The 15,395-nt window shown below is 44.3% G+C and overlaps 1 protein-coding gene and 1 long non-coding RNA gene across 2 annotated transcripts in view; one reads left to right on the forward strand and one right to left on the reverse strand.

The window, feature by feature from the left end:
* Nucleotides 1-15,395, forward strand: part of abca7 (ATP-binding cassette, sub-family A (ABC1), member 7) — a gene marked incomplete at its 3' end in the record, with an annotated part of 100,485 nt that overhangs the window by 33,998 nt on the left and 51,092 nt on the right. The window lies entirely within an intron of this gene.
* Nucleotides 6,523-8,813, reverse strand: LOC306925924. Its single transcript, XR_013790323.1, has 3 exons — nucleotides 8,755-8,813; nucleotides 7,419-7,526; nucleotides 6,523-6,656 (listed from the first exon to the last, which is right to left on the reverse strand). It is a non-coding gene; the product is annotated as an uncharacterized lncRNA (long non-coding RNA).

Consider the following 15,395-nt stretch of genomic DNA (forward strand, 5'->3'; position numbering starts at 1 on the left):
CACACACACACACACACATGTTTGTATTACTACATTTGCAGGGTCATCAATATGTCCGTACACAGACAAATGTGTCCGTGGCAAAGACCAGGTCTTGTCTGTGGCAGATTTTAGATTCTCTGTTTTACACTCCATGATAATGTTCTTATTTTGATCATAAGACCCAATTACTGAATGTCAAGTCTCCAGGTGTTATTCATTATGACACTGATTTACTATGACACTATATGGCACATTATGAGTCCACTAGTACTAGTTGTTCTCACAACTAGTACTAGTTGTTCTCACAACTAGTCACTGTTTTATTTGGAAGGACCACCATAACTGAGAGTTTACAAATGGAACCATCTGGACCCGTAGTGTTCATTTGGTTCCATTTGTACACTTTCAGAGTTACAGACCTGTTATGGTCATTCAGGGACTCTCCCTTTCTGTGTTATATTATTGTCCGCTTATTTCGTTTTCCAACATGGCGATGACTCCTGTATACTTGTGTGAGGAGTGGACGTCAACATTTGAGGAGAAGAATAGCAGAAATATAACGGTAGCCGGAAAAATACAAGGACACACATACAGTATTAAAGGTACAGTTAAGGTTACATTCACAAATACGCCTATCACTCAGTAAGTAACTATCACTCAGTAAGTAACAGCATCTCTGCTGCCAATGATGGTAGAGACAGCTCAGTACTTTTTGCCTCTTATTTTGGGCATCCCAAGAAACCCAGTTTGTGGGTATGTCCTTGGCCAGTGGTTCTCAACCAGTGGTCCGGGGACCACCAGTGGTCCTTGAGGAGGTTCCAGGTGGTCCCCAGTTACATGATGGAGAGGTAGTAACCAAATGGACCCTTATAGATCTGTTAGGGTTAGGTAGGTTAGGGTTAGATGTGAAACATCTGCATTGCTTAATTAGAGTTACATTATTGTTAAACATCTGCATTACTTAATTTACATTTAGTTGCCAGTTCGAACCCGGGCTCCCCCAGAGTTAGTGTCGCAGTGTCCTTGAGCAAGACACTGAACCCCTAATTGCTCCTGATGTGCTGGTTGGTACCTTGCATGGTTTCCGCCGCCATCGGTGTATGAATGTGTGCGTGAATGGGTGAATGTAATGCACAATCTCTGTAAAGTGCCTTGGATAAAGGCGCTATATAAATGCACCATTTACCTTGTACGTTTGGGGTGAGGAGCAACAGCAACAACAGGATCAGGGTGGATTTCATCATGTTGATAGATTGACAGACTCACTGCAGACTCTGCCTTTTATACTGCCCCGTGCACGCGTGCACGCACGCACGCACGCACGCACGCACGACACGCACGCACGCACGCACGCACACACACACACACACACACACACACACACACACACACACACACACACACAGTGCGGTCACCACAGTCTGGTCAGTTTGGTTTCTGTGTCAGGTTATAGTGACATGTTGGGATACCAGTTTTCATCCAATCAGGAGAGAGAACTTTTACAGGATATAACAGGAAGTGATGAAACATTTGAACTGGAACACTAAACATTGAAGCCTTGAAATAATCTGCATGCCGTCCTCTCTCCTGATTGGATAAAATTGGTATCCCAGTTTGAACATATTACTGTACAATCACTATAGCAATGATTAACTATTTAACTAGAACGAGAAGCATTTTTTTGTCTTGAATAGAAACATCATTTAACGTAACCTTTTAATGGAATAAAAAAAATCACACCCGTGTGAAGTGAGGAGCGCTCTTATCATCATACATCATCTCATTCTGGCCAATCACAATTTGTGTCCTCACTTTTCCGTCTTCACTTTTGTCTTCAATGTTTGTGTTTACACAAACACGGAAAGCTGGTCATAGGAGGGGCTAGCAGATCGGCAGAGCAACACAAACAGACCAAGAACCTCTCGGGTACAGTAGAGCAGGGCTTCTCAGAGTGGGGGTCGGGACCCCCAGTGGGGTCCTGGGTCCCCACGTGATTTTGGGGGCTTCCCAGATGACAGTGAAGTGACAATAAATACATTTATTAATACCTACAAAAAATGTAATAAAGTAAAATGACTGTTACAGCATCAAAACTTTACTATACAAACTGGTCAAACATTGGACAAATTGTATAATTATCTAAGAAAGAGGACAACATTGTGAAAATAGCCGCTCTACAAGCTCAAGTCAAACAAAATGTAATGCTTCAACTCCTATAAATCTAAGTGCTTTGTCAGGGTGGAGGGGGTCCCCAGTTCAAATATGATTATTTTGGGGGGTTCCCAGTTCAAATATGATTATTTTGGGGGGTCCCCAGTTCAAATGATTATTTTGGGGGGGTCACGGCCTAAAAAGGTTGAGAACCAGTGCAGTGGAGCAGGGCTTCTCAGAGTGGGTGCCGTGGCCCCCTAGGGAGCCGTGGCTCCCTAGCCTAGGTATACACCCTAGGGAGCCGTGGCCCCTAGGGTGCCGTGGCTCCCTAGCCTAGGTATACATGGGCAACTGGCGGCCTGGTAATGCCAATGTTCTCCGCTGTGTTCTACCGTGGAGGGAGGAGTTGGAGAAGGAGGGGGCGGGCGCACAGATCACTGAACCAATAGGATCCACTGCATTGTTGTTGTTTTTTTAGGGGTACCAAACACATTTTAAATGAATTTGGAAGTGATGATACAAAGAAATGAGAAGACAAAGTTGGAACTGGAATACTATAAAAATGAAGCTGTAGCTCTCTCCTGATTTGCTGACATTGGCAACTCTTTATTTACCCATTTAGGCCTGACGTCGAAATTTAAAAAAATGTCTTCCAAATCCTGACAGTTTTCTGAAATACCTATGTTTCTGTATCAGTGGTGCTCAATATTTCATGTCAAGGACCCCAAAAATGATATGTAATTGGCCCACCGACCCCCATCTGAAAATATGTTTTTCCAGGATTTGAGTTAAAACGTTCGCTCTGAAATAATATATATTCAAAGATTTGTGCCGCATTTTCACAAAATTGTGAAATAATAGTATAATATGCTTAAAACACCAAAAGGGGTTCCCGCCCAGAATAGGTTAACCCTAGAACACTATAAACAGACGATTATATTCTTGTAATTTTCATAATATTGCTGATGTCTGAGGTGGGTGGGTCTTTCAGTACCTTCATGATGCTCAGTGACATCATAGAAGATGCCCACATCCCTGTTATTTTCTACAGGCAGGTATTTTTTTCTTCACTGGACCATTCTCACATGTCCTAGGAATGGGTGGACCAAAGGAGAAGTTCCCAACTAGCACCCTGGCTATTCTGTTGATCATTTTCTATAGTCTCTAGTGCAGGGGTTCTCAACCCGTGGGTCGCGATCCCTCGGGGGGTCGCCAAATTATTTTAGGGGGTCCCCAAATTATTTTTAAAAAAAAAGAAAAATTAAAATTTTATTTTCACGATTTTTCAAAAATAGCAGATCTACAAGCTCATAGCGCGCCACTCGGTGGCGCGCTATGAGCTTGTAGATCTGCTATTTTTCAATAGCTAAATTATAACGATGCTTAAAACACCAAAAGGGGTTTCCGCCCAAAATGGTTTAAGGTTATTGTAGCAGTCAATTTATATTGGGGGTCGGGAGGGGGCGGGGTGGGGGTCCCAAGACATTGCCAAAGCATTTCCGGGGGTCCCCGGCCAAAAACGTTGAGAACCCCTGCTCTAGTGGACACTTTTTCATGATTGGCTGCCTCTAGTGCTTCTAAGCCAATGGGAGATAAACCCCATTGTCTGAACGTTAAACCCCATTGTCTGAACGTGAAGCCGTATCCTCTAAGCCAGTGGTTCCCAAGCTGTGGTGCGTGCACCCGTTGTAGTGTGCGAACGAACGCCCTCTATACTAGGGAGTGAACGCCCTCTATACTAGGGAGTGAACGCCCTCTATACTAGGGAGTGAACGCCCTCTATACTAGGGAGTGAACGCCCTCTATACTAGGGAGTGAACGCCCTCTATACTAGGGAGTGAACGCCCTCTATACTAGGGAGTGAACACCCTCTATACTAGGGAGTGAACGCCCTCTATACTAGGGAGTGAACGCCCTCTATACTAGGGAGTGAACGCCCTCTATACTAGGGAGTGAACGCCCTCTATACTAGGGAGTGCACCCGTTGTAGTGTGCGAACGAACGCCCTCTATACTAGGGAGTGAACGCCCTTTATACTAGGGAGTGCACCCGTTGTAGTGTGCCAACGAACGCCCTCTATACTAGGGAGTGAACGCCCTCTATACTAGGGAGTGAACGCCCTCTATACTAGGGAGTGAACGCCCTCTATACTAGGGAGTGAACGCCCTCTATACTAGGGAGTGAACGAACGCCCTCTATACTAGGGAGTGAACGCCCTCTATACTAGGGAGTGAACGCCCTCTATACTAGGGAGTGAACGCCCTCTATACTAGGGAGTGAACGAACGCCCTCTATACTAGGGAGTGAACGCCCTCTATACTAGGGAGTGCGTGACATGAAAAGGATATTGGCGGTTTCATGGTGTTATTTAACCCATTCAGGCCTGACGTCGAAATAAAAAAAACGTTCGCTCTAAAAGAATATATATTCAAAGATTTGTGCCGCATTTTTACGATTTTTCAAAAATAGCAGACCTACAAGTTCATAGTGCGCCACTCGGTGGCGCGCTATGAGCTTGTAGATCTGCTATTTTTCAATAGCTAAAGTATAACATAATGCTTAGTTAAAACACCAAAAGGGGTTCCCGCCCCCAAAATGGGTTAAAAGCTATAATATGACACAGATGCGTCCTCAGGTCTAAATGGATTAACACAAACGGCAAAATCCGGTAAACACGGTTTTACGGAGATGTATAGAGCAGCTGCGGGCGTATACCGCAGCTGCATGTCTCTCAGTGCAGTGTCATTTTGTGATTATTTGCCATAATCATATATATTTTTTAAATACAGCGAGACTGAGCATTGGGGGTGCGTCAGCTAGGTCAGGATTGGAGGTAACGTGTTGGTCGGCCAAAAGAGTTTGGGGATCTAAGCCAATAATGGGAGATAAAACCCATACAGTGAGTCAGTGACAAAAAAACCAAGCACCAAACCTCTCTGCCATGAAACCACTCTGCCGATTCACAATAGAGCAAAGCAGGCAGACCTTCGCCAGGCGGAGCGCCCTAGGACGCTTCCAACTTCCCGGCCACTCCGCTCCACCCCAACTCGAGCTCGCGGCTTGCGGGCGGCCTTCTCCTGGGTGTCTCAGCTGTGCCTTTGCCTAGCTTGTATTTACATTGACACCATGCATTTTAACCTTTTTATAATGCATAACAATTTGGCATTTAGCAGACACTCTTAATCCAGAGCGATTTACAGTAAGCAAGAACAACACATGGTAATACATCATCAGCTATTTTTGGATATTTAATAAAACGTTTGCTTTCATAAATGCTTAAACAAACTTTGGTGCACTCTGTATCATTCATTGTAGTAATGTGTGCGAGGGTCCGACCGACTCGACACCGGCCACTGCACTCCCTGTGGGGGTGTGGAACGCGTGTGACGAATTTGAAGTCGGTGGGGCGAACGGTAATTGAGTTACGTGCATTACAGCCGTACACGCGTACGTACAGACAGACAGACGTGGTGCATTTATAGATAGATTTCATTGTATTTGAAGTATTCATTATTGGAATAGATTAAGAAGAAAATAAGTAATGAGGTCTCATAAGAACCCAGAGTAGAGTAATTTGCTATTACTCTGCACTTTCGTGTAGATAGTTCAACCCCAGTTTCAACAGTCTAAAGACACTTTATTTTATATTTTTAAGAGCTCTCTTTATTATTTGTCTTACTGCAGTGCTGAGACTGTAGGCTATATTGTTTTAGTGTTTGACTGTTTATGCTGAGGCAATAAAATGTGGTCAATGCTGTTCAACCCAATATTAAATCTTGTGAGTTATGACGTCCCTCGTCATTCTTGTTTTGTGAAAGGTCATGATGAAATATTGAATATAATAATATTGAAGAGTAGCTCAAGTTGCCATGTATTTCTGTACTTCAATATATTTTGATGATAAATATTTTTTATGGCATATTTTACATTGGGTAAAATACACCCATGTTTAGTGATGGTGTAACAAAAAGTATGTTTAGTGTCCTAGGGTTAAAGAGCTGGACCCTGAACACTCTATAGCACTGATTATTATCACAGCATACACATTTAGCTTAACCTTTAAAATAATAATAATAATCTTGCCATTAAGTTAATGGCAGGGTGGCAACTTGCCACCCTTTTCAATGCGAAATGACAACATGGCCGCCATGTGAATATGTTCTATAATAGCCGATTTACAAGCTCGGCTATTTTCGCCGAATGTTCGCCACAGAATACAGAAGCTATAGTGTTGAAGTGGTTGTCGTAGTGACATAAGTTATATTAGGAACATTTATGATAATTATGAATATGACACCTTCTATCCATGCATGGATTTATAAATGAAAAACAAACAAAAATATATAGACTATTCCAGTTTTTATTGAACAAGTCTCCTTGGGACACAGTTAGTTGAAGGGTTGTTCACTTGTTGCCTAGTTTTCAGTATCTGAGCTCAGGGCGGGCATTGCAGTAATCCGTATAACAGCAAACAACACCTGGAATGTCACAGAATCTCACATGCGTACAGCCTCTGTCCTGTCCTGTACGCACTGTACGCACGCACGCACGCACGCACGCACGCACGCACGCACGCACACAACACACACAACACACACAACACACACACACACACACACACACACATTTGTATTACTACATTTGCAGGGGTCATCAATATGTCCGTACACGGACAAATGTGTCCGTGGCAAAGACCAGGTATAAATAGAATAACTATAACAAAAACATTGCATGGATGCACCTGGGACGTATCCTCAGTGATGTATCCCAAGGTCATCGGGGTTTCGGGTCTCTCGAACATCATACCCCTCACTCAGGTGACCCAGCAGGGGTGATCAAGCCCCCAACTTATGTCCGTAGTTACCCTCGATCAGTCCCATTAGGGAAAGACCAAGGCCACACAATCCGTTGGAACTAGACCAGAACTACTCTGCCAGGGCTGGGAAGTACGCTTCTGGCGAATGGAAGGACTAGGCTCTGTGGGTGGACTCCTGTCCGAGCCCCTCCTACGTCTCACCAGGTCCACTCCTGCTCTCACCAGGCCCAGGACCTGTGTGTTGCACCAGAGTCCCAGCACAGTACATTGTATCTTTGTTTGCTTTGCTGACCTTTTTTGCCTCTGACCAAAAACACTAAAACCAATAAAGAAATAAAGCAAACCAACTAAAACAAAGTCAAAATTAAACAAAACAAAAGCTAATGAACACGCGCACATGTATGCACTTACGCACGCACGCACGCACGCACGCACGCACGCACGCGCGCACGCACGCACAAACACACACCATTGGCCGTGTAGCAGGCCGCACCAGTGCACGTCGCCTTATTTATCGTAGGGTGTTGAGGTGTCCATAGTCCATTTTCAATTGCACATGTTATTGACATGACCTGTCCTGTTGAACACACACACACACACACACACACACACACACACACACACACACACACATGTTTGTATTACTACATTTGCAGGGTCATCAATATGTCCGTACACGGACAAATGTGTCCGTGGCAAAGACAAGGTCTTGTCCGTGGCAGATTTTAGATTCTCTGTTTTACACTCCATGATAATGTTCTTATTTTGATCATGAGACCCAATTACTGAATGTCAAGTCTCCAGGTGTTATTCATTATGACACTGATTTACTATGACACTATATGGCACATTATGAGTCCACTAGTACTAGTTGTTCTCACAACTAGTACTAGTTGTTCTCACAACTAGTACTAGTTGTTCTCACAACTAGTCACTGTTTTATTTGGAAGGACCACCATAACTGAGAGTTTACAAATGGAACCATCTGGACCCGTAGTGTTCATTTGGTTCCATTTGTACACTTTCAGAGTTACAGACCTGTTATGGTCAGTCAGGGACTCTCCCTTTCTGTGTTATATTATTGTCCGCTTATTTCGTTTTCCAACATGGCGATGACTCCTGTATACTTGTGTGAGGAGTGGACGTCAACATTTGAGGAGAAGAATAGCAGAAATATAACGGTAGCCGGAAAAATACAAGGACACACATACAGTATTAAAGGTACAGTTAAGGTTACATTCACAAATACGCCTATCACTCAGTAAGTAACTATCACTCAGTAAGTAACAGCATCTCTGCTGCCAATGATGGTAGAGACAGCTCAGTACTTTTTGCCTCTTATTTTGGGCATCCCAAGAAACCCAGTTTGTGGGTATGTCCTTGGCCAGTGGTTCTCAACCAGTGGTCCGGGGACCACCAGTGGTCCTTGAGGAGGTTCCAGGTGGTCCCCAGTTACATGATGGAGAGGTAGTAACCAAATGGACCCTTATAGATCTGTTAGGGTTAGGTAGGTTAGGGTTAGATGTGAAACATCTGCATTGCTTAATTAGAGTTACATTATTGTTAAACATCTGCATTACTTAATTTACATTCAGTTGCCAGTTCGAACCCGGGCTCCCCCAGAGTTAGTGTCGCAGTGTCCTTGAGCAAGACACTGAACCCCTAATTGCTCCTGATGTGCTGGTTGGTGCCTTGCATGGTTTCCGCCGCCATCGGTGTATGAATGTGTGCGTGAATGGGTGAATGTAATGCACAATCTCTGTAAAGTGCCTTGGATAAAGGCGCTATATAAATGCACCATTTACCTTGTACGTTTGGGGTGAGGAGCAACAGCAACAACAGGATCAGGGTGGATTTCATCATGTTGATAGATTGACAGACTCACTGCAGACTCTGCCTTTTATACTGCCCTGTGCACGCACGCACGCACGCACGCACGCACGCACGCACGCACGCACGCACGCACGCACGCACGCACGCACACACGCACACACACACACACACACACACACACACACACACACACACACACACACACACACACACACACACACACACACACACAGTGGGGTCACCAGGACACTGTGTTCTCTGTGTCAGGTTATAGTGACAGGTTGGGATACCAGTTTTCATCCAATCAGGAGAGAGAACTTTTACAGGATATAACAGGAAGTGATGAAACATTTGAACTGGAACACTAAACATTGAAGCCCTGAAATAATCTGCATGCCGTCCTCTCTACTGATTGGATAAAATTGGTATCCCAGTTTGAACATATTACTGTACAATCACTATAGCAATGATTAACTATTTAACTAGAACGAGAAGCATTTTTTTGTCTTGAATAGAAACATCATTTAACGCAACCTTTTAATGGAATAAAAAAAATCACACCCGTGTGAAGTGAGGAGCGCTCTTATCATCATACATCATCTCATTCTGGCCAATCACAATTTGTGTCCTCACTTTTCCGTCTTCACTTTTGTCTTCAATGTTTGTGTTTACACAAACACGGAAAGCTGGTCATAGGAGGGGCTAGCAGATCGGCAGAGCAACACAAACAGACCAAGAACCTCTCGGGTACAGTAGAGCAGGGCTTCTCAGAGTGGGGGTCGGGACCCCCAGGGGGGTCCGGGGTCCCCACGTGATTTTGGGGGCTTCCCAGATGACAGTGAAGTGACAATAAATACATTTATTAATACCTACAAAAAATGTAAGAAAGTAAAATGACTGTTACAGCATCAAAACTTTACTATACAAACTGGTCAAACATTGGACAAATTGTATAATTATATAAGAAAGAGGACAACATTGTGAAAATAGCCGCTCTACAAGCTCAAGTCAAACAAAATGTAATGCTTCAACTCCTATAAATCTAAGTGCTTTGTCAGGGTGGAGGGGGTCCCCAGTTCAAATATGATTATTTTGGGGGGTTCCCAGTTCAAATATGATTATTTTGGGGGGTCCCCAGTTCAAATAATTATTTTGGGGGGGTCACGGCCTAAAAAGGTTGAGAACCAGTGCAGTGGAGCAGGGCTTCTCAGAGTGGGTGCCGTGGCACCCTAGGGAGCCGTGGCCCCCTAGGGTGCCGTGGCTCCCTAGGGAGCCGTGGCCCCTAGGGTGCCGTGGCTCCCTAGCCTAGGTATACATGGGCAACTGACGGCCTGGTAATGCCAATGTTCTCCACTGTGTTCTACCGTGGAGGGGAGTTGGAGAAGGAGGGGGCGGGCGCACAGATCACTGAACCAATAGGATCCACTGCATTGTTGTTGTTTTTTTAGGGGTACCAAACACATTTTAAATGAATTTGGAAGTGATGATACAAAGAAATGAGAAGACAAAGTTGGAACTGGAATACTATAAAAATGAAGCTGTAGCTCTCTCCTGATTTGCTGACATTGGCAACTCTTTATTTACCCATTTAGGCCTGACGTCGAAATTTAAAAAAAATGTCTTCCAAATCCTGACAGTTTTCTGAAATACCTATGTTTCTGTATCAGTGGTGCTCAATATTTCATGTCAAGGACCCCAAAAATGATATGTAATTGGCCCACCGACCCCCATCTGAAAATATGTTTTTCCAGGATTTGAGTTAAAACGTTCGCTCTGAAATAATATATATTCAAAGATTTGTGCCGCATTTTCACAAAATTGTGAAATAATAGTATAATATGCTTAAAACACCAAAAGGGGTTCCCGCCCAGAATAGGTTAACCCTAGAACACTATAAACAGACGATTATATTCTTGTAATTTTCATAATATTGCTGATGTCTGAGGTGGGTGGGTCTTTCAGTACCTTCATGATGCTCAGTGACATCATAGAAGATGCCCACATCCCTGTTATTTTCTACAGGCAGGTATTTTTTTCTTCACTGGACCATTCTCACATGTCCTAGGAATGGGTGGACCAAAGGAGAAGTTCCCAACTAGCACCCTGGCTATTCTGTTGATCATTTTCTATAGTCTCTAGTGCAGGGGTTCTCAACCCGTGGGTCGCGATCCCTCGGGGGGTCGCCAAATTATTTTAGGGGGTCCCCAAATTATTTTCAAAAAAAAAGAAAAATTAAAATTTTATTTTCACGATTTTTCAAAAATAGCAGATCTACAAGCTCATAGCGCGCCACTCGGTGGCGCGCTATGAGCTTGTAGATCTGCTATTTTTCAATAGCTAAATTATAACAATGCTTAAAACACCAAAAGGGGTTCCCGCCCAAAATGGTTTAAGGTTATTGTAGCAGTCAATTTATATTGGGGGTCGGGAGGGGGCGGGGCGGGGGTCCCAAGACATTGCCAAAGCATTTCCGGGGGTCCCCGGCCAAAAACGTTGAGAACCCCTGCTCTAGTGGACACTTTTTCATGATTGGCTGCCTCTAGTGCTTCTAAGCCAATGGGAGATAAACCCCATTGTCTGAACGTTAAACCCCATTGTCTGAACGTGAAGCCGTATCCTCTAAGCCAGTGGTTCCCAAGCTGTGGTGCGTGCACCCGTTGTAGTGTGCGAACGAACGCCCTCTATACTAGGGAGTGAACGCCCTCTATACTAGGGAGTGCACCCGTTGTAGTGTGCGAACGAACGCCCTCTATACTAGGGAGTGAACGAACGCCCTCTATACTAGGGAGTGAACGCCCTCTATACTAGGGAGTGAACGCCCTCTATACTAGGGAGTGAACGCCCTCTATACTAGGGAGTGCACCCGTTGTAGTGTGCGAACGAACGCCCTCTATACTAGGGAGTGAACGCCCTCTATACTACGGAGTGCACCCGTTGTAGTGTGCGAACGAACGCCCTCTATACTAGGGAGTGAACGCCCTTTATACTAGGGAGTGCACCCGTTGTAGTGTGCCAACGAACGCCCTCTATACTAGGGAGTGAACGCCCTCTATACTAGGGAGTGAACGCCCTCTATACTAGGGAGTGAACACCCTCTATACTAGGGAGTGAACGCCCTCTATACTAGGGAGTGAACGAACGCCCTCTATACTAGGGAGTGAACGCCCTCTATACTAGGGAGTGAACGCCCTCTATACTAGGGAGTGAACGCCCTCTATACTAGGGAGTGAACGCCCTCTATACTAGGGAGTGAACGCCCTCTATACTAGGGAGTGCGTGACATGAAAAGGATAATGGCGGTTTCATGGTGTTATTTAACCCATTCAGGCCTGACGTCGAATTAAAAAAAACGTTCGCTCTGAAAGAATATATATTCAAAGATTTGTGCCGCATTTTTACGATTTTTCAAAAATAGCAGACCTACAAGTTCATAGTGCGCCACTCGGTGGCGCGCTATGAGCTTGTAGATCTGCTATTTTTCAATAGCTAAAGTATAACATAACGCTTAGTTAAAACACCAAAAGGGGTTCCCGCCCCCAAAATGGGTTAAAAGCTATAATATGACACAGATGCGTCCTCAGGTCTAAATGGGTTAACACAAACAGCAAAATCCGGTAAACACCGTTTTACGGAGATGTATAGAGCAGCTGCGGGCGTATACCGCAGCTGCATGTCTCTCAGTGCAGTGTCATTTTGTGATTATTTGCCATAATCATATATATTTTTTAAATACATGATTGGGGGTGCGTCAGCTAGGTCAGGATTGGAGGTAACGTGTTGGACGGCCAAAAGAGTTTGGGGATCTAAGCCAATAATGGGAGATAAAACCCATACAGTGAGTCAGTGACAAAAAAAACAAGCACCAAACCTCTCTGCCATGAAACCACTCTGCCGATTCACAATAGAGCAAAGCAGGCAGACCTTCGTCAGGCGGAGCGCCCTAGGACTCTTTCTACTTCCCGGCCACTCCGCTCCACCCCAACTCGAGCTCGCGGCTTGCGGGCGGCCTTCTCCTGGGTGTCTCAGCTGTGCCTTTGCCTAGCTTGTATTTACATTGACACCATGCATTTTAACCTTTTATAATGCATAACAATTTGGCATTTAGCAGACACTCTTAATCCAGAGCGATTTACAGTAAGCAAGAACAACACATGGTAATACATCATCAGCTATTTTTGGATATTTAATAAAACGTTTGCTTTCATAAATGCTTAAACAAACTTTGGTGCACTCTGTATCATTCATTGTAGTAATGTGTGCGAGGGTCCGACCGACTCGACACCGGCCACTGCACTCCCTGTGGGGGTGTGGAACGCGTGTGACGAATTTGAAGTCGGTGGGGCGAACGGTAATTGAGTTACGTGCATTACAGCCGTACACGCGTACGTACAGACAGACAGACAGACAGACAGACGTGGTGCATTTATAGATAGATTTCATTGTATTTGAAGTATTCATTATTGGAATAGATTAAGAAGAAAATAAGTAATGAGGTCTCATAAGAACACAGAGTAGAGTAATTTGCTATTACTCTGCACTTTCGTGTAGATAGTTCAACCCCAGTTTCAACAGTCTAAAGACACTTTATTTTATATTTTTAAGAGCTCTCTTTATTATTTGTCTTACTGCAGTGCTGAAACTGTAGGCTATATTGTTTTAGTGTTTGACTGTTTATGCTGAGGCAATAAAATGTGGTCAATGCTGTTCAACCCAATATTAAATCTTGTGAGTTATGACGTCCCTCGTCATTCTTGTTTTGTGAAAGGTCATGATGAAATATTGAATATAATAATATTGAAGAGTAGCTCAAGTTGCCATGTATTTCTGTACTTCAATATATTTTGATGATAAATATATTGTATGGTATATTTTACATTGGGTAAAATACACCCATGTTTAGTGATGGTGTAACAAAAAGTATGTTTAGTGTCCTAGGGTTAAAGAGCTGGACCCTGAACACTCTATAGCACTGATTACCATCACAGCATACACATTTAGCTTAACCTAAAATAATAATAATAACCTTGCCATTAAGTTAATGTTCAATGTTTTCAATGCAAAATGACAACATGGCCGCCATGTGAATATGTTCTATAATAGCCGATTTATAAGCTCGGCTATTTTCGCCGAATGTTCGCCACAGAATACAGAAGCTATAGTGTTGAAGTGGTTGTCGTAGTGACATAAGTTATATTAGGAACATTTATGATAATTATGAATATGACACCTTCTATCCATGCATGGATTTATAAATGAAAAACAAACAAAAATATATAGACTATTCCAGTTTTTATTGAACAAGTCTCCTTGGGACACAGTTAGTTGAAGGGTTGTTCACTTGTTCCCTAGTTTTCACCATCTGAGCTCAGGGCGGGCATTGCAGTAATCCGTATAACAGCAAACAACACTTGGAATGTCACAGAATCCCACATGCGTACAGCCTCTGTCCTGTCCTGTACGCACTGTACGCACGCACGCACGCACGCACGCACGCACGCACGCACGCACACAACACACACACACACACACACACACGTTTGTATTACTACATTTGCAGGGGTCATCAATATGTCCGTACACGGACAAATGTGTCCGTGGCAAAGACCAGGTATAAATAGAATAACTATAACAAAAACATTGCATGGATGCACCTGGGACGTATCCTCAGTGATGTATCCCAAGGTCATCAGGGTTTCGGGTCTCTCGAACATCATACCCCTCACTCAGGTGACCCAGCTGGGGTGATCAAGCCCCCGACTTATGTCCGTAGTTACCCTCGATCAGTCCCATTAGGGAAAGACCAAGGCCACACAATCCGTTGGAACTAGACCAGAACTACTCTGCCAGGGCTGGGAAGTACGCTTCTGGCGAATGGAAGGACTAGGCTCTGTGGGTGGACTCCTGTCCGAGCCCCTCCTACGTCTCACCAGGTCCACTCCTGCTCTCACCAGGCCCAGGACCTGTGCGTTGCACCAGAGTCCCAGCACAGTACATTGTATCTTTGTTTGCTTTGCTGACCTTTTTTGCCTCTGACCAAAAACACTAAAACCAATAAAAAAATAAAGAAATAAAGCAAACCAACTAAAACAAAGTCAAAATGAAACAAAACAAAAGCTAATGAACATGCGCACATGTACGCACGCACGCACGCACGCACGCACGCACACAACACACACACACACACACACACACGTTTGTATTACTACATTTGCAGGGGTCATCAATATGTCCGTACACGGACAAATGTGTCCGTGGCAAAGACCAGGTATAAATAGAATAACTATAACAAAAACATTGCATGGATGCACCTGGGACGTATCCTCAGTGATGTATCCCAAGGTCATCAGGGTTTCGGGTCTCTCGAACATCATACCCCTCACTCAGGTGACCCAGCTGGGGTGATCAAGCCCCCGACTTATGTCCGTAGTTACCCTCGATCAGTCCCATTAGGGAAAGACCAAGGCCACACAATCCGTTGGAACTAGACCAGAACTACTCTGCCAGGGCTGGGAAGTACGCTTCTGGCGAATGGAAGGACTAGGCTCTGTGGGTGGACTCCTGTCCGAGCCCCTCCTACGTCTCACCAGGTCCACTCCTGCTCTCACCAGGCCCA

Source organism: Electrona antarctica, assembly GCF_951216825.1.
Source record: "Electrona antarctica genome assembly, chromosome: 7".
Taxonomy (NCBI): Eukaryota; Metazoa; Chordata; class Actinopteri; order Myctophiformes; family Myctophidae; genus Electrona; species Electrona antarctica.